Below are 20,069 nucleotides of genomic sequence, written 5' to 3'. Positions count from 1 at the left end.
GCATTGATGGCATCTGATAAGGTCCAGCATTGGAAACCTGAAGAGGGACACATCTTTTAGAGAGTGATAGTTCTAAGTTTAGTTCAAATTCTCAGTTGCTTAATAACAGATTTCTTTTAGCTTCTCACCCAAACGCTTTCAGATTCTGGCCATCAGAGATACTTTGCTTGAAAGGCTTCTTAACATCTAGATTTTATATGGTTGCAAAAACAGGATTATGGACTTGGCCTCTACACCTTGCCTTGGAACCTCAGCTGTAATTCAAGAGCTGTTCTTTCTGGCCATTGCTACAGTCAGCGCCTTTCATACTAAACAGAATTATCAGTTCAAAAGCTTTTTGCATTAGATCCGTGGTCCTCCTTTGTCCTACTGGGGGTCATGGATGTCTGCTTTAGAATCAGCTAGGTATCAGAAATAGGAAGGAAAAAGAATCAATGATTCCTGGACCTGTGATGTCCTCTTGTAACCTTCTGAGTTCTATGGTAGCCATATCAGCACCCTGACCTGGAATCTTCATGTAACCTCCAGAAACCAGTAATGCACAGGGTTTAAATAGGAATTAACTGAATGATCCTGACTAAAGGCAACTTTCAGCCAAGGGCACTAGAGCAGTGGAGTTTTTGTAATTTTGTTCACAATTCTACTTAAATAGAGAGGAGACTACAGTTGAGTCAAATTGCTGCCATGGCAGGGGCTAGCACAGCTGGCTGCCACAGCGAGCTCTATAGCTCCTGAGCCCCAAGGCCTCTGACCTTGAGGCCTGGAGATAAGTTTGGCTGTAGATGTTGCACTCCAGGTACAGGTGTCACTGGGGTGGAAAAAGAGGCAGGCCCTACAGGGATGGGCTTATGTTTAGTGAGCTCAGGCTCAGTGGAAAAAAGGAAAAAAAATAGAAAGGAGAAGAGAAAACAAATGAAAAATGATTATTTTCTGTCTGAATTTGCTTCAGGGGAATGCCCATTTAAGATGCCTGCCTATCAGCCACCGGGTAATGAGCAGCCCTTCCCTTAGCTTGTGGCTCCTCAGAGTTGCAGCGGAAGGGGTTTGCAGCATCATTAAGGAACTGCTTGTGCTTCGAGCTGATTTGATGTTCTTATGAAAGTCAGTTTGGACAGTGTGGTAAAGACAATAAATATGGGAAGCAGACTTGGCCCAGTGGATAGGGCGTCCGTCTACCACATGGGAGGTCCACGGTTCAAACCCCGGGCCTCCTTGACCCGTGTGGGGCTGGTCCACGCGCAGTGCTGATGCGCACAAGGAGTGCCCTGCCACGCAGGGGTGTCCCCCGCGTAGGGGAGCCCCACGCACAAGGAGTGCGCCCCATAAGGAGAGCCGCCCAGCGCAAAAGAAAGTGCAGCCTGCCCAAGAATGGCGCCGCACACATGGAAAACTGACACACAAGATGATGCAACAAAAAGAAACAGATTCCCGTGCCATTGACAACAGAAGCAGACAAGAACACGCACACAGCAAATGGACACAGAGAGCAGACAAAGGGGGGAGGTTGGGGGGTTGGGGGGTTGGGGGGTTTTGGGGGGGGAGAGAAATTAAAACAAACAAATAAATAAATAAATCTTTTTTTCAAAAAAAGACCAATAAATATGACATCTTATGGTATCGGGAGGAAGAAGTTTGTTTTGTTTCCAGATCTGGGTTTGACTGCAGGTGAACTAACTGTTTTGAGCTGAGCTATCAGAATGTGAGAGCAGAAGAGTCGCTAGAGGAAAAATTATCAAATGTTTTCATTGTGCTGTGTATCCTGGGGCATCCAGCCCTTTCGTGACACTTTACTTGGCATTAAATAAACCCACAGATGCATTTCCCTTTTATTGTATGGTGAATTGTTTTCCCAGAATGCCAATGACTACAGTCCAAGGGAAGTGTTCATCTTTGTATATTCCACGGGACCTGAACAAGACCCAGTTGGAAGACTACAAGGATATGGAAATATCTTTGGGGACTCTTTCTTGTTGGACATATGGAGAGTTCACAAAGCTAAGCATTTTACATTTACCAAGAAAGGGAATTACACTGATAATGAATGTAGGGAATTGAAAATACAGTAATGGAAGACACCATCATGCCTAGATTTCTTTCTTAATAAAGGCAAGCTGATATTATTGCAGAAGGTCATAACATAATAGGAAACTGTTCATAATTATCACTAATGTGCTTTAAGTATTGTAATTAATATATTCATACTGGTGCTATCAGTTAAAAACTTCCTTTCCCCTATATGTGTCACAGTTTATGGCTGAGTAGGTCACAGTAGTACTGGGCACTCCACAGATCTCACTCCCCAGCCAGGGGAAGGTGTCGAGATGAACTTGTGTCCCAGCTCATGAAGCGTTTGGTCCGATTTTACACTTAGATCTACAGTGGACTGGCACTTACATGCTGACAAGACCCGTGGCATCCGGGAGGAGGCTGGTTACTAAATTGTGGCTCAATTTTCTTTTGTAAAAAACTTCCTTTGCTTTCTGACAGAGGATAATTCAGAAATTTCCAAATTGCCTTGCTGCTTGAGCCTCTAAATCTGCATTTGAAATTGTTCCCCTTTAGTTCTATTATTACGGATTTTTTTCTTCCACAGTGAAATTGTATTGGTATTATCAGTGGGAGTTACCTGCATAAAGAAACCTCTTTCAACTCTCAGAGAGCATTTTTTGAAGAAACCTCTCACCCTCCCCTTCTACGACTTTGTGAAAATAATAAATGCATAGGTTAAGAAATAAAATTGTGTAGAAATGCTTATAAGGAAAAGCATAGTCCCCTCCCAACCCCCAATCCCTGTCCTTCGGCGGTGGCTCAGGTGGTTCCTTGTTTGATGTTTAAGAATGAGCTTACACTGATACTGCTCAGTTAAGCATGTCAGTTATCTGTTGACTTGATGCTCTTTGAGCATTTACATTACCCTTTTCCCTTTCTAAGTTGATAACTACTTTTAATTACTCTAGTGATAATCTTTTTTACCTTCAAATAATAGATTTTAAAACTCTATTTCCTCTTACATTAACTTATATAGCTCATCTTAACTCTCCAATCTGTTAGATGAAAATATTAATAATATCTGTAGAAACAGTGCACAGGTTCTCTTTAAAATTCTCTTATGTTTTCTGAATTATCTGTTTCTCAGGAACCAGGTTTCATGTTTGATTAGTTAGCTTTTTTTCTTTGATGCTTTTGTTTATGAGTGGTGAACTTTGGTTATCCATCCATGTTTAAGAACAAGGAATGTTGTTTAAAAACTAATTTTAGACTTAGAGAAGTTACAAAATAATCGTTTCTGTATATTCCTCATCCAGCTTCCCCTAATATTAATGTCTTAGATAACCATCATACAATACCCAGACAGTTTTAAAATTCCTTTATAGAAAAAGAGTCCTCATATATCTTGCCCACAAGCAAAATACCAGGCTTCCAGCACAGTGCATGGACGTAGCGTGGGATGAGGAGGAGAATGAGGGGTGCTCACAGGCCTGGTGTACCTGGTGTCCCTTAGACTTCTACTTAACCTGTTTCCCACCTCCCCTGAGAAACCCCAGTCTCTGCTGTCAGTGAGCTGCGCAAGAAGGTGGAGCAGAGAGCGGGGGTTGCTGACACATGTCCAGGCAGCTCATCTATGTCCTCCTACTCCCCTGAAGTTTTCTCCAGCATATTCCTCTGCCTGACCTCCAAAAATTTGTTGAAATCTTTCTTCTTGTCCTGCTCTTTTGCCCCATCCCTTCTTTGTTATGCCCCTCCCCCTTTTAGTAGTATTTTATTAGTCTAGGGACATAAATGCTCATTCTTATTCAGCCATCTTCTACTAGAAAACAACATTTATTTATTGAAGAGAACCGATCGTTCATGCCAGCACCTCTACTAAACACTGGCATGTTGACAGAGGCCAGCAATCCTATTGAGATTTTTAAAAAAAGCACTTTATGATTCAGATCAAAGTTGTTCACTTTACGTATTACTCTACGATTTCACCAGTGTTGATTCTTTATTGTAATGTGCTTATTTAAAATTTTTTGAATATTCATTTTCTCTGACCTATCTAAATGAAACTGTTTATTTTGCTATTTGTTTGGATGTAAGTCCATCCAACTTTAAATATTTTAAAAATCTTCATAATATGATTTATCAGCTTTGTAAGCTCAGCCTTGATTTTCTTTTTCTTTTTAAAATCGTAAACAAAGATCTTTAGAGTGTTTATTCATCTCTGTAATTCACAACACCTAGACCAATGCTGTGCTAGAGTGGGCACTGACTTTTAAATATATATATACTTAGGTTTTCCAATAAAAATTCTTTAGCTTTGTGTAACAAATGACATAATTTAGTATAGCGCTTTAGAAATTTCAAATGCTTTAATTTTTATATTTTATTAACTGTTCACATTTGATGCTACTTAAAAGGTAGGGAGATAGCAGGCCCTTTTAGTCTCATTTAACAGGTAGAACACTTGGGCTGCATCTGGAAACATTAAAAATTTTGCATGAGGTCATACATTCTAAGAGTTTCAGAGCCTGCTTTAGACTTCAGGTCTTCTGACTCTTAATTCTTTATTCTCTGTTTTGCATCTGTTGCAATACGCTGTACCTATTTGGGGGGAACTTTTGACAATGAGCATGTTTCTATAAATCCTAGTGTCATTAGGTGTGCTTGCAGTGGACTCAAACGTGCAGGGCTTATTCTACTAATGACCCAAACTTATCTCTTTCTTTTGTAAGAAGGTAAGTTTTCCTTGGACAACCAATTCACTGTACTATGTTGTTTGCATGTTCTGTGCTCAGGAACCAAATAGAGTCATGCACAAGAAAAACTCTCAAGCTCAGGTTCTCTCTCAGCCAAAGGTATGTTAAGGATCAAAAACCACTCTATATTTTCAGAGCACAACCTCCTCCCTTCACCCAAAAATTCATCCATAGATAAGGACATGCTCTAGTATTGACACCAAAACATCAAATTAAACATAGCACATAATTCACTAGTAGCACACAGAGCTGTAATCCTAATCTGTACCTCCCAAGATGCTTTTCCAAACTCAGGTTGTGGTTCAATTAAATGATTAGAAAAATAATAATGCAACGATGCCTCTGTTTAAAAACAAAAAGGCATCTTTTCAATATAAGTACAGACTCACTGTCACAAATATATATGGTTTTCTTTTTCTTTTTCTTACTGTATGTCTTAATTTAGTATGAAGCATGTGTTACAGAGGCCAAGAGTAATTCCCCAAAGCAAGGCCCCACCATCCAGGGCCGTTCACCATTTGTCTGAATTAAGTTTCTCCTGCCACTACCTGGAGGTAAATGGGAGGACAGGGCTGGGCGTTTTCTTTCCAGACCCCCCCTTTGGTTTTCTAGCCTTTCTTTCCTGTTCTTTTCAGGACTACCTTTGTCCTTCCACTGGACTCCAGCACACACTGCTGGCTTAAGTGCCTGACTAATCTTTGCTGCAACTTATACGTTATTTCAGAACAGTTTCAGGCCTGGTCTCACATTATCCCGCTTAGTTTGACAGATTTTAAAGGGTTCAGCCGTCTTCTTCTTTCAGTACATAGGAGCATCCTTTGGGCCTGAGGTTCATAACTTTGGGTCACGGCTGGACTTATTGGGACCTGTGGGTCCCCAGAAATGGAAGGCAGAATTATGTGAGCCTAAGTGAGTTTTCTTGGGGAGCAGCTTTGTAGATTTCCTCAGATCCTAAAAGGGACCCATGACCCAAAAATGTTTAAGCAGCATGACTGGTTCTTGGAGGCCTGCCCTTGGAGCCCCTACTCTTGCCAGCTCCTTCTGTTTCCACTTGAAGCCTAGGCTGGGCCCTGGCATTCATCTCATGGCCTGTTTCCCATCTGGGCCAGTGTAGCTCTCTCCTGACTCCAATGTGCTGTCCCTTGGCTGGACCTGATGCCTGCTTGGCTCTTCCTTACTCCTTTCCAGCTCCCCCTGTCCTGGCCTGGCCTGGTCTGTAAGGTATTCCTGTCTTATTTACTTTCCAAGCACCTTTTCTTTTGACTGATTTGTTGTAGAGTTTCTTTTCTAATACAGAGTATTGTCAAAAGTTTTCTTCTACCTTCTGCCTCCTCATCAGTCCATCTGGCCCATCCCAGAGCTACTGTGCTCCGTAAGGGGTAACCCATGCCCTGAGAAATCCCAGCATCATCTTCCCTCAACACCCCCCAAAATTTCAGGATCCTCAATTTGCATTCTGTAATATCTCCTACCCAGTCCATTGCAATAAACAAGGAAGTTTTACTTTACCTGGCTTAACTTTTCTCTCTTAGTCTTATGACAGTGGTGTCCACATTTTCTGGTTAATTTTTTTAAAAAATTTAGAATCAGAAAACAAAATACACACCACTGGTTAAATATGAAAAATATAAAGGAAGCTGAAACATAGACAGCCAGTGCTTTCTTTTATTTGAGGCTTTGGTTTGGTTTGGGCCTCTGTTAAGAGAATTCCTCTCATGAAGTGCCCGAGATGCAGGAGGAGGCCTAGTTGGGAAGTAAGCTGAGACCTCAGCCATATGTGCCTCAGTAGACTGACTCCAGCACCATAAATCAAAAGTTGGCAACGAGGGTGGATTTGGGGCCCTGTCTACACTGCAGTTCCATACCAAAGTCAGCTACCCACAAGGTCTGCACTCTGGGCTTGAGGGCACTTCCAATAGCCTTTGCTGATGATACCTGATGCAGGGTATTCGAGCCCTGATACATGTAGATCCCTCTTCCAAGTCAGAGTTCTGAGCTGCTCTGCTGCTGTTTCTGATACACAATCCTGTGCTGAGGAAGTGCTCAGCCTGTGGCACCACAGACTCACAGGAAAGCCTGGCCACAGCCAGCAAGGCAAGTTCCTGTCCTCAGAGAGGGAGGGAGGCGCCATGACTGCCAGACTGCCCAGTTCATCTCTACCCTCCCCTCCCAAAGCAAGTTTCTCAGAAGGGATCGTCTGTCACTTTATTAGCTGAAAAATAAGCAGCTCTTGTGAAGCCAAAACCAACTCCCTTTGAGGGCGTATGGGGATGCTGGAGCAGTGTATGTGCCGTCCAGTGATGAGATTTCTTCACACGGTTCTTAATCCCAGTTTTCCTACTGAAGAGAGAAGATAGATGCTTAATGAAGAGGTGGACAATGGGCAATACAAGAAGGCTTTTTATTGTAAAGAAGGTTAAACAAGACTTCTCATACTATCTTAGAGCCCATCCCTACCTGAATTTATTTTTATTCTGTCTAAAGACTTTGTGGGAGGAGAACAAAATATTATTGGTTTTTAGTTAGCTGTGTGGGTAGGGTGTCAAGAACAAACTAAATCCATGAATTCTGTGGAAGTCTCCTCTTGTCACATAGCGCATTAGAGTTCTCCTGACTTCTCATTCAATGTCCCCTCACACACCGTACTGCCCCCATGCACCACTGTTTCTTCCTACATTTTAAGAAACAAAAACAGCATAAAATGTTGAGAACTGACTGCATGCCTATGTCAGGATTAGTTGTATGCCCACAGTTGCCTCACCCAGTTCAGTCATTTTGCCTCTCAACAAAGGAGTCAGTCACCTTAATGTGGGGCCTTGTGGGAGAAAAATAAAACCCTTCTTGGTTATCCCCTAGCCACATTAGCAGGGTGATCCACACATTTTAGAACAAGGCATACATACCCCACTTCACCCCTCACTCTCTGGGTGTCTTCTTCATGCCAGTCACTCTTTGTACTTCATATCTAATTTACTTAATACTCAGAGCATTTCTGTGAAGAAGTTGTATTTATCCCACATTGCCGATGAGAACATTGAGGCATAGAGGGTTAATGCCTACAAGGTTTCACAGCTAGCCAAGGTTTGCACGCAAGTTTTCTGACTCTAGAGCCCTTGGTTGTCCCACTACACTGTGCTATTGTGGCACTAGATCCCTGAGCTGCACATTACTAGCATCTGGGGAATTTTGAAAATAATTTAATTAGAACATCTCCAGGTAGGACCCAGGCCAGCTAGGAAGAGCTGCAAAGCTAGTCAGCTTCTTCTCCAGCACTGAGTGGACAGCCAGCCTGGCCTTCATCCCAGGGCCTAGTTTGGATTCAAGCAGAACCACCAGCTCCCCCTGCTTTTCCTTCTTCCTCCCTGCCCTCAAGATGGAGCCATTCACTTCAGTTCACCTCAGTTTAGGGCTCAGCTGTGGTATAGGAATGACTGGAGTAGGAGGTGTTGCAGGGAGAGACAGCAGGGAAGCTGTGTCATGAACTGAGCCAGGTTGTGTTGATGGGGATGCAGTGGAACGCAGGAAGGGGGTAAGGGAAGCTGTGGAGACAGAGGAGAGAGAACCAGTGCTGGCAACAGTGATGAATGAATTAGACATGAAAGAAGTAAAAATGACTAGGTTTCAAAGTTAGTGTGGGCAGATGGCTTATCATTAACAAAGATGAGTAAATGAAGAGGAATATTGTTTGAGGAAGGAAAAATGCTGAGTTTATGTTGTACATTTTGAGGAGCAATGGGAACCTGAAGTGGAGATATCTCTTGGAAATTGAAAATTTGAGATGAGAGATGACAGGACTTTCTCAGCTTCTCCAGTGAATCAAGGTATGACGTGAGTTCTCTAAAGAAGGTGAGAAGGTTAATAGCTACACAGTGCTGCCCAAAACCTCCAGAGCGTTTAAACAATGCTCAGTGGAGAAAAGACTATTGGCCACTTATTTCAATTATATACATGTATATATGTATATTACATACATATATAAAAACATGAATGGACCTTGAAAACATTAAACTAGTGAAATAAACCAGACACAAAAGGCTGCATAGTATCTGATTTATATAAAATGTCCAGAATAGGAAAATCCATATAGAGAGAAAGGCTATTAGTGACTGCCAAGGGCTGGAGGAAGGGAGGAGTGGGGAGGAACTCCTGATGGGTACTGGGTTTCTTTTGGAGGGATGAAATATTCTAAAATTAATCATGGTGATGGTTGCAACATCTGAAACCGTTGAATTATACACTTTATTTTTTTAAAGGTTTATTTTATTTATTTTCCCTACTCCCTCATTCTTTACATTTGTTGTATCTGTTCGTTGTGTGCTGGTCTTCTTTTTTTTTTAGGAGGCACCGGGAACTGAACCCAGGGCAACCCATGTGGGAGGGAGGCACCTAATCGTTGAGCCACCTCCACTCCCTGAATTATACACTTTAAATGGGTTAAGTATAAGGTATATGAATTATATCTCAATAAAATATATAAAGAGATATAAATATATCCTGCTCAAATTGTTATTATGTACTTGATTGAAAATAAAATCCAAACGAATTCCAAACTATACCTAGCCTTTAACTCTTGAGTTCATGTAGGCACTTTGGATCTTTATCAGGAAAAAAACCACCTCTTTAATCAGCTCCCCTTCATAGGTTACTTTACCTATCAGTGCAAGATACAAAAACTGTGAATTGGAAAATGGGACAATAGTTTAAGAAATAATTGTATTCTCTATTTAAAGAACCACATTGATTTGCAGAAGAGAAAATGCTCACAATCCTTCATTGCTTTGTTTGTTCCCTGTGAGAACCATTCCCTAGCCTTTATTTAATATATTGGTCCTTAATGGATTTGAGAATTGAAAAAGTAGGACAGAAAAAGAGAGATTGAACTAAAGTCCTTTCTTAGAGGGTTTGCACTGAAATATGAATTTGATCTTTCTCAACAGTTTTTAAACCTGAAGAATGTGAAAATGTTTGGGCAGTGGTACCAGGTTTCAAGACCATTTGGTTGTCCTCATACATAACATGTTCAAACTAGGTATTGAAAAGTATGAGGTTGCCTGAAACTTAGAACCTTATCAAGTTAACTTAAAAGGGAAGGAATGTATTACCAAAAGCAGAAGGAGTTGTTTGGAAACAACCTTAGATATTTTGTAAAAAAATTTTGGGAATACTCTACTTAAGGATTCTAAAAACGTTTAGTAGTCAAGTCATGTATTCTCCTTATAAAATTAAAAGAGCATGTCTGGCAGCCTATGAAGAAGAACCAAATTTGGGTCTTTTAAGATCACTCCAAACACAGTATTTGATGTTGTCCACTCTTTAGCACACTGTTACTGTAGGCTTGGATATCTGATGTGATATATTCTTTTGTTATTGTTATTTAAAGAAAGACACTTGGAAAATTCTCAATTTGCTGGTATAAAAATAAATATCTTTCCAAACTAAACATGTACATGGCACCTTTGGTTTGAAGAGAACACTGTGTTTAGTATTATTTTCCAGCACCTTGCAAAAATACATTAATATCCTGTATCCATTTCACTAATATATTTAAAGAAAATAAGACCCAAGGAAATTTTCTCCAAATACAGTTCTTAGATCTGGAATGGGAACTAATTCGTAAAGTTCTCAAACGTCTCATCTTGCTACATTGTGCTTGCATGGTTTCCTCATCAATTTTTCAGAGGTTGTGCTATCCAAGAAGCAGGTTGAGGTCTCAAGATACTCACTTGCTAGAATATTTGATCTCTGAATGGACCTGGATTTATTCAGTGTCTTGCACGCTTCACTAAACAGTGTAAAAAGACAATGAAGATAGGGTCCCTGGATTCGGAGACGTTTCCGTTCTTTGGAGAAGCTTTTCTTTCTCACTGGACAGTGACTACACAGAGAAGCCCTTCCTTGAAGCCGTCATTTGTCACTGCTGGAGGTTTATCTGTTGCTCTGCAGAGGCACATTCAATGCAAGAAGACATGCAGCACGTTATAGATTTTACTGCAGATTCAGCAGAGCATAGAAGAATGCTGAAGTCATGTGTCCATGCACACCAGGCCAATTCTTTGTGAGACAGAAATCTTGACTGGTAACTTACGGTGGATAGTCACACAGAACTGTTACCATCTGCTCTTGATTTTCAGTTTGGAACCACAAATAGCATATTTCAAATCTGTAGATGGTCCCAAAACAATTTGACCCTTTTTTTCCAGACACTTTCTTCACAAAGCCTTTCAGTAAAGATGCTAACAAGCAGAAAAACCAAACATGTTAATGTCATCTCTCTGCCTTACCCTAATCCTCCTGACTGGGCAGAAGATGGCTTTTGGATATTCCTCAAACAAAAGCCGAGTTTGCACACTGGTGGCCCAAAGGCCCACCCAGCCTGTGGATGATGTGTTTTATTTGGCCTGTACTGTGTTGGTTTTTTTTTTTAAATATTTGAATGAGATGTCAGTATTTAAAAATCAGGAGAAGCCTGTGTTTCTGGCTTCTCAAAAAAATCTGGTCTGGTCACTGTGGGCCCACATTCTCAAGTGATGATGTGATAAGGCTAAGGGGAGGCTCTTCCTTCCAGTGCTGGGTCTGGGCCACCCAGAGCCCCGCCCACCCACTCACACACTTCTCTTACCTTCTGCTTGTTGAGACCTCCAACAAGAGAAGGAGCCCAAAGAGGAAATATTTTGCTTTCCTTACAGATGTCCATGGTGACACAGTCCCTTCCAGTATGAAATTTGACCTACTCATATACAAGATACACAAGTACACAAGTACACATACCCTTCTCATTCATTTCTATTAAGGAATAAAAACTACCTTGTTCAAACGAAGTTAGAAACATGTAAGGGAAAGCATACTTAAATGAAAGACAGATAGCCTGAGTTTCTGATGTACCTCACTCCTATGATGATACCTGTTCCTTACCTGCATGATGGAAGTATTAGTAACATCACCTGTCATCTCATTCAGAATTCATTTATTTAACAAAGTTCATAGAAAGTAGATGACATTAAAGACTTAGAGTCTTACAAACTTGGATCTGTATCTAGAGCCTCATTTTCCTCATCTATAAAATAAGGGTCATAATAGTAGACTTTAGTGTCTGGTTTCCCCTAATAGTAATTGTGAGGTTTTATTGAGTACCAACTGTTTGCCAAATTTTGTGGTAGGCCTTTGGTGGGGAGGAATGCGATCCATGCCCTAAAAGAGCTTCAATCTAGTTGAGGAAAAAAATTCTGGGCCAGGAAGTAGAGTCAGTAACATAAAGAAAAGCTCCTCAGAGTGGCTGTACTGCTGACCTGTAAACATACTGGCAAGGCCATGGCCTGTTAAAACGTCATATCATATTAAGGAAAGTTTCATGTGCAATACCTCCCTTTAGGAATATGTATGCACATACATATCTAAATATGAAGGTGATAACAGAAGTCTTCAGTGAGATTGTATTAGAGAAGTTCCACATCAAGCTTCTAAATCAGAGGTTTTGACATTTGAGGGTCATCCTCTTTATAGGTGAGTCAGAGCCATGACCCAATCCCCAGAAAAATGCACGCACACAATGGTTTACATAACATTCCAGGGCATGGGGAGCCCTCAGAGCCCAGCCATAGGGCCTGCTCCACTTAGGTCCTCACTAGGTTGGTCACGCAGGCTGTGGAGGCAGTTGTTCCAGAAGAGGCAGTCGTTTGCTAAGCAGAGGCCACACGTAGAAACAGTCGGGCCAGTTCTGTGTGAGGGCAAGGGGCTGAGTTGCTCAGAGGTGAATTGGGCAAGGAGGAGAAATTTTAATGAAGAAAATGACACTTTTTTCCAGATAAAGAAGATATTCCTATAACAACTAATGTAGTTAGAGCTAGTACCTTATATATCTGACATGTGCATAATATTGTGATACTCTGACACATTATATTATGGAATGGTCATCTCTCCTATGATCCTTTCACCTTTCCCTAAATCACTGTCTGCAGTTCTGGACATGAAAACAAACCTCAATATTTATCAAACCAGGCCATTGCCCATGCATAGGGTTGATTTGGCTTAACGCTCCTTCACCTGTTCTCTGGTCTTTTCCTAGTCTTTAGCCCACAGTTCCCAATATGCACAGAACTGGTTATACCTGGACCTTACTGTCTGTTAGTAACCAGATGGGGCTGGTTACTCTGGGCAGCCTCTATCCTTGACCATCTCTGACCTTGAGATCAGAGGCAACACTTTTTCCCATATCCCAGAAACAAATTCAACTGCAGAATTATTGGGAAATAATGTAAGTTTGACTGAAGGTTTGGGAGGCCACAGTGACAAGAAAGCTCCCACATGCAACAAAGACATCCCCAAATTCCCACTGGACAACCCTTCTTTGCCAAAGCTTCTGTGTTCAAAGGCCAGTTCCCTCCTCTTCTCTCTCCGTTTTCTGCTCTCTTCCTATTCTCACTCGGTAGCTTGGGCTCCCCAATTCCAAGAATGGAGTTCCCTCAGGTTCTGCAATAGTGTTTCCTCATTCCTGCTATGTAATACTGCCTTGAGTTTGAGAAAACTACAGTGCTGAGGAGGAGGATTTTGGCAATGAGACCTCCTTTAGTATCCATGCTATTCGTGGTGGTGTTGGGAGACAGTTTCAATAATGAATATTATCCTCCTCCCCAAACTACAAGTTTCTTTCTTCACTTAATATATTGAAGGCATCCTTGATGTTAGGGCATGTAAATTCATCTCTTGCTTTTGAAAAGCTACATAGTTTTCCATTTTGTATATGCAACGTGTATGTAGCCATTTCTGGATGTTTCCCTTATTTTATTTCTTTTTTTTTTTTTTCGTTACAGTCAAGCATATCTTACATACTATGTCAGAAGGGTATATTTTTGGAACTGACATTTCTATGTCATCAATATTGCGTTGTGACATTTATATTAATAGATATTGATGTCCAGAAATTTTTCACACCAGCAGTATAAAAGAGACCCTATTTCCATTTTTCTGTAAATTCCCTCATTTTGTGTTTTTCATTCATGCTTCATCTTGTTTCTGCTTTCTTCCCTTTGGTTTCAGGTAACTGGTGAATAAATATAAATTAGAGTTAAATAGAAAGGAAAAAAATGGAAAACAAAATCAGAAAATAAAATGGACTGTGAGCAAGGTATTATAAGAATTCATGCCAGACCTTGTGCAATCCTCGAGTTTGGCACTCAGTTTCCCAGTGGCCAGTGGAAAGAGGGAGAACTGATCAAGTATAGAATCCACAACTAAAAACAGCCATAGCTCAATGGCCTCATAAAAAGGACATTGGATAGTGTGACAGAAACCTCAGCGGTGTGACTTTAAGTGATCCCCAAAGCACCCTGTAACTCCCGTTTTTGTCAGTCCCAAACGTGTTGCCTGAAAGCCAAGCTGTCTTCAGGAGCAAAAGTGCTGATTATGTCGGGTGGGGAGCAGCCTTGCCAAGACTGATAAACCAAGCCCCTGCCTCCAAATTTGGCCAGCCAGCAGCACATCCAATCTACACACAGACACTCCTTTCTCCTAAAAACCTCTGGGATTGCCTCAGGAGATGGGACCAGAAGCAAATCTGGGATCTATGCAAGTAAATTAGTCTAGGAAAACAGGAGTGCAGGGGCATTCCCAGGTAGGATGTGTGAGCTGCCAGCCAGGGGAGCGCCTGAGTGTCAGTGGAGGATGTGCTTTCCCTGCTGCTGACGGTGGAGGCAAAGATCCCGGGGGGTGTGGGGGGGGTGTGGGGGGGTGAGGAGTCAGATGCCATCTGCATCGAAAGTGCATGTTGGAGAATGGTCTCCTCAAGGAGCCTGGGACATTTAGAAGGAAGCCAGAGCAGGCTGAGTTGGGGGGGGACACTGAGCTAATCAGCCAACCCAGGTGCTGAGTGTGCAGAAAGCAGGTAAAGGATGAGAGGAGGCCTAGAACATGCTGACAGATGGGAAGGAGGCTCAGCTTTGTGGAAATGATGAAGGGACCGAGTACCCCAGCTGAGGGTCAGGTGACTCTGCAAGGAAGCCAATTTGGCTGAAAGAAGAGGAGTAGAACTGGAAACCAAGCAGAAGAGGAGCTGAGAGAAACTCAACCTATCCTGGATTTGGAATCAGGGTGACTCCTTGGTTCAGGGCTGGCAAACCAGACTGAGTCATCGGAAATTTTGTCCTCAAACTCCACTGAGTTGTGGATAATTTTTCCTCCCAGGTATCTGCCACAACCAGGCATGTCCTGTAAAGGACATGATGTCAGGAATGTCATGAGCATTAAAAAAAAAAAGTTAAGAACATGTGCCTCAGTCCCATGAATATAGAAGGAGAAATAGCCCCCATTGTCATTCCTTGGATGATGGTAGAGGACATTTACCCAAGGGAAAAAAACACTGGAAGCCTGATTGAAGGGACTTGTTTGGGAGAGTTTCTGGGGAGCCACAAAAGAGAGACAGAGACAGCAGGCAGCTACAAAGGGAGTAAAAAAAACGTAAGGAGGCATGAAACATTAAGACAGGAGTACTGGGAATGTGATGTGGCAATGGGAGGAAATGGGGTACATTTTCTAGTTAGAGAAGATTGATCTGTTCAAGAGGCTTTCAATTCCCTCCATTCCTTTCAAGTGCATCTACACGAAAGTTTGTGTTTTGAGTCATCATGAGTTTTAGCCAATGTAGATGTTCTGATTTTCAGCTTCACCCACATAGATCCTGATCCATTATTTAAAAGCCTGCTGTCCTTCATGTAAGTCTGTTAACAGATCTGCTTTGGCTATACCTGGGAGAGCTGCTTTTTCATCCCACATGTGCCATCCCTCCACATTGGCAATGAGCTTCCCTGGGTGTCTGGCTTATTGCATTGGCAGAATGTGACTGATGAGGAAAGATGATCCAAATGTGTGTTGTTTGACCAGAATATTACATAAGTTAAAAAATAGTTTGACCTTAGATAGATGGGAAAACATAAAAATGTAGTAGTAAAATATCAGTGTTGGGATAACATATTCTACTTAAAATAGGTTTAAGAATGAATATGCTAACCAGATGTCTTCAACTGTCTCTTGTAATTTAAATAGCTTTTCATTAACACTTTTAAGTTATGGGTAAAACTAATTTACTGGACTAATATTCAGAATGTGATTGAATATGTGAAAATTTAATAATAAATGGAGTTTAGCTTACAAAAAGAGGTCCCCTCCTTTTTTTAATTGTCTAAATAGCTACAGTCTCCAGAAATTTGATGTGGAGATCTGAAACCTTGGTCAAGACTCCCTGAAATCTATTTTTAAATTAGTTCATCAGATGAACAGAACTAGAGAGGTGCCCACCTTTGATCCATATAATGATTTTTATTTCAAAACCTTCAATTAAGGTTCTTAATAATTTCCTTGGTAACAGGATTTTGAACAAAATACAAGGGCAAGAATATTGTAAAAAGTTATTGTACCCTCTGCCTCTGATTACCCAAAGAACAACGACAAGGACAAAATATGGAGGAGAGCGGAGGGTCCTTTTGCTCAAAAGAACAGAATTCAGATGTAGAACACACTGGTGAGACTTCTCCTCCTTAGAGTGGTTTTCTCAAAGATTATTTCCCCCTGATTGGATGTAGCCTTGTCAGAAGAAGATGGGACCAGGACTGATCAGACCTTCTTGCCAGGGGGGCGGCGGTGGGGGGGGGGGGCAGGGAACAACTCCCCATCCTCCATTTTTTCTTCATTCTGGACCCCTGCCTTGCCCTACCTTGAAAAATACTTTTTGTGTCATATTACGGATACCAAGTATATATTCATCTGAGAACTCCTACGGCCCCCAAATTATAGTTAATGTTTTGAGATAATACCATTATCTTCCATCATCTTAAGCAGTCTGTATAGTGATGAACTATAAATATTTATATCATATGTGTTCTGACTAATGCAGATAACGCACTAATATAGAAATTCAGCAGAAACAACTATTTACCCTCAAGCATTATTTTCCCAGCACTGTTGAACTGGTAGAAGTTCTTGCAAAGCATTTGAGGCAAAGGGATGTGAGAGTGAAGGTTTATTCTCCCAAAACTCCCTGCCATCTTCTGTGCTTATGGGATTTTCTGCTTTAGCATCTAACTAGGTGAGAGGTTCAGGCATGGCATGAATCAGGAGCCGTATAGCAGTGTGACCTTGGGGCTGCCGGGTTTGCAGATGCGTTTCCCTGCAGGTGAGAACCTTACTTCCTGTGGTTGGCTACATCTGGCAGGAGTCCCAGAGAGGTAGCATTCCATTGTGTTGCACTCAGGCATCCACACACTACTACAGCCTGCTGCAGAATGTGATCACTGGTTAGGATGACCCAACAAGCAAACGTGGGCACAGGGTAGTCCAACTCCCTCAGCAACCAGAAGGAACTATGCAGGTCAGATTGTGAAATAGCACCTGTAGTTATTTAGAAGGGCGTTTGGAATTTATAGGGAGGTTGGGTTTGTTTGAAACTCTGCTTATTGCGCTAGTAGAAAACAATAAATGTTGATTACACCTTATTCTCCCTAACGTCGGTGCTTCTTAAGGGAGCTGTTTGGTATGTGATTCTCCAGGAGACATAGTAACATGCAATTAGGGCCTATAACCAGTTGTATAGCAAAAATAACTAATTACAAAGCCTGGGGACAAATGCTGAAATTGAAGTAAAAATTAAATGTGAAGTTATGAGATTGTGAACAAAGTATAATTTTCCTTCAAGGCAAAAAGAAAGAGGAGAAAATATTTTAAAACTCTCACATGATATACAATATAGAGAAAAAGGTACACAATTTTTGTTGAGTATTGGGGGAAAATGTGATATATAAATTATGTAGCAAACAAACGTTCTCCATTGCTGAGGGTGTTTGGGTATCAAAATAGTATCAAAAATCTCTTGATTGAAGTGATGAAATCACAAATATGTGATTACACTGAATACCATTGATTGTACACTTTGGATAGATTTATGGTTTATTAATATGTATCAATAAAATTGATTTGTTAAAAATCTCAAAAAAAGAATCTCTTGAACCTGCAAGCTGTTTCAGTATTTTTTACAACCCATCTCAACATCTAGGTACTGGACATTGGATCGCCATCCTCCCCCAAGATCTGGTACTTTTTTTTCTTTTTTTCATTTGAACAAGAGGCCGATGAGAATAAATTCAAGTATGCAGTTGTAAAAGCCTCTCTCTCCCTTCATGTGACTTTTGATGGCAGCCACAGAAGATAAAGCCTGCTGGTGCTGTGAGTAGATGCACTTTCAGCCCCTCTTTATGTGCCAAGGACTGGGTGAGACAAGCAGGAAGGGAAGAGAAAGATCACATCTTGTTAGTCGACCTAATTTCACCTCCTCCCCCATAATAACTACAGGTAACTTGTAATACAGAATTTCCTCTAATTATCATTAGACCACCCCACCCAGAAATGATGCACATCATGACTGTGAACAAGGGGATATTTTGTCCCTATTTCTTGCCATTATTTCCTGTACAAACTTGGGGAAAGCCGACATAAAATGCACTTGGTTTTTTTTAGGGATTGTTATTTTTCTTAGTCCTTTACTCTTAAAGAGATCAAACCCTCTCTTCCAAATGGAGTGCAAATCCTCCCTCTGGTATTCCTAACTTCGTGTTATAAACGTTAGACTTTACAAAAGCAGCAACAGTACTGATGGAAACTGTTTGGATGATGAAAGCTTTTGATCTCGGAAAGGAAAAAGTGGAAATACTCATTCAGAATTGCAGAGCAAGTCTGGCATTTTTCCTCATATTTCTAGGTGATAGACAAATTGTTAGTTTCCACATGTATAATTTACTAGTAATTGCTCTAATTTGCCTTCTAAGTTTCTAAGTTGCCAGTTCACTAAGATCAACTATTTTCTACCCATAAAATTGGAATCAGGTGGTAATTTAGTGAAGTAGCTAGCCAGTTAGGGCAATTTCTGTGCAAATGCAGTATTGCCATTGTAATTTAGAAAAGTGGGGAAGAAATAACAGTGTCAAACTTGTTAGAAACCTAGTGACTAATATCACTGGCTGGTATTACGTTACATACAAATTTTCCTATGGACATATGGATACTTTTGGTTATGTTTCAGTCCATTTAAAAGCTTCCTTCCTCCCCTGAGCATTGTAAGGGCTTCTGTGTCATGGAGGCTGGATCCCTCCCATGGATGGTCTGTAGAGCAGAGGGCTAGGGAGTCTGCCAAGGAAAGTAGAGCAGCACCAGGCCTGCTGCAGGGACAATGTGGACAGGATTGGCATAGAACTTTTTTTTAAAATCCCCCCACCTTGTGGCTTTTTGCGTGCTGCTGTCTGCTCTCTGTGTCCATTTACTGTGCATTCTTCTGTGTTTGTATTTATATATTTTATTTCCCCCTCCCCCCTTGCAGCTTGCTTGCTGTCTGCTTTCTGTGTCCATTTGCTGAGTGCTCTTCTGTGTTTTTGCTTGTCTCCCTTTTTTGTTGTTGTTGCATCACCTTGCTGAGTCAGCTTTCTGTGGTGCTTGGGGGCTGGGCGGCTCTCCATAGCATGCGGGTGAGCCTGCCTTCACAAGGAGGCCCCGGGACGCTAACCCAGGGCCTCCCATATGGTAGACGGGAGCCCAATTGATTGACCCAGAGCTGCTTCCCTGGCATAGAACGTTTATTCCTTCCCAAAGCAAATCTATTTCTCTCCAAAATTTAACTGACTTCAGATATGGTTATAAGAAAGTAAATGCAAAAATGTATCTTGTGTCCATTGGAAACGGATGTGGCTCAAGCAGTTGCACGCCCACTTACTACATAGGAGTTCCGAGGTTTGTTCCTCTGTGCTTCTTAAAGAAGATGAGCAAGACAGGGAGCTGACGTGACGGGCTGATGCTGTAAGCTGACACAATGAAACACAATGAAAGACACAAGAAGCAGAAACGGAGGTGGCTCAAGCCATCATGCCTTCCTCCCACATGGGGGGGGGGTGGCGGCGGGTCTGTGTTTGATTCCCTGTGCCTCAAAAAAAAAAAAAAGATGAGCACACAATGAGCAGACACAGAGACCAGACAGCAAACACAAACAATGAGGGAGAGGGAAGAGAAATAAACTAATAAATTTTTAAAAAATAGATTGTAGCCAGCCTGTCAGATTCCTTTCTGTTCCTGAATCTCCTCGATTTATTAAAAGAAACACCTTTTTTTTCCTTATCGTCTCTACTAAATGGCCAAACAAGGTGAGGTCTCATCTGCCACTTGTGCCATCAGCAAAACTGTAAACTCCCTTCTGCATACTGAATTCTGTTCTTGCTGATTTGTAAGAGGTAGGAACACAGCTTACTATTTGGTTCTCAGGTTTAAGCTTGTGGTTCTGGAAATGGCAGAAAGTCAGAAAAT

The 20,069-nt window shown here is 41.4% G+C and overlaps 1 protein-coding gene and 1 non-coding gene across 2 annotated transcripts in view; both read left to right on the top strand.

The window, feature by feature from the left end:
• Window positions 1–20,069, top strand: part of MARCHF3 (membrane associated ring-CH-type finger 3) — a 154,116-nt gene that overhangs the window by 35,684 nt on the left and 98,363 nt on the right. The gene's annotated exons all lie outside the window — the stretch shown is intronic.
• On the top strand, window positions 662–788 carry LOC111765921 (small nucleolar RNA SNORA5). The gene has a single exon (XR_002798124.1). It is a non-coding gene; the product is annotated as a small nucleolar RNA SNORA5 (small nucleolar RNA).

This window comes from Dasypus novemcinctus, chromosome 2 (assembly GCF_030445035.2).
Source record: "Dasypus novemcinctus isolate mDasNov1 chromosome 2, mDasNov1.1.hap2, whole genome shotgun sequence".
NCBI classification, from domain to species: Eukaryota; Metazoa; Chordata; class Mammalia; order Cingulata; family Dasypodidae; genus Dasypus; species Dasypus novemcinctus.
This window is presented reverse-complemented; position numbering and strand designations above follow the sequence as displayed.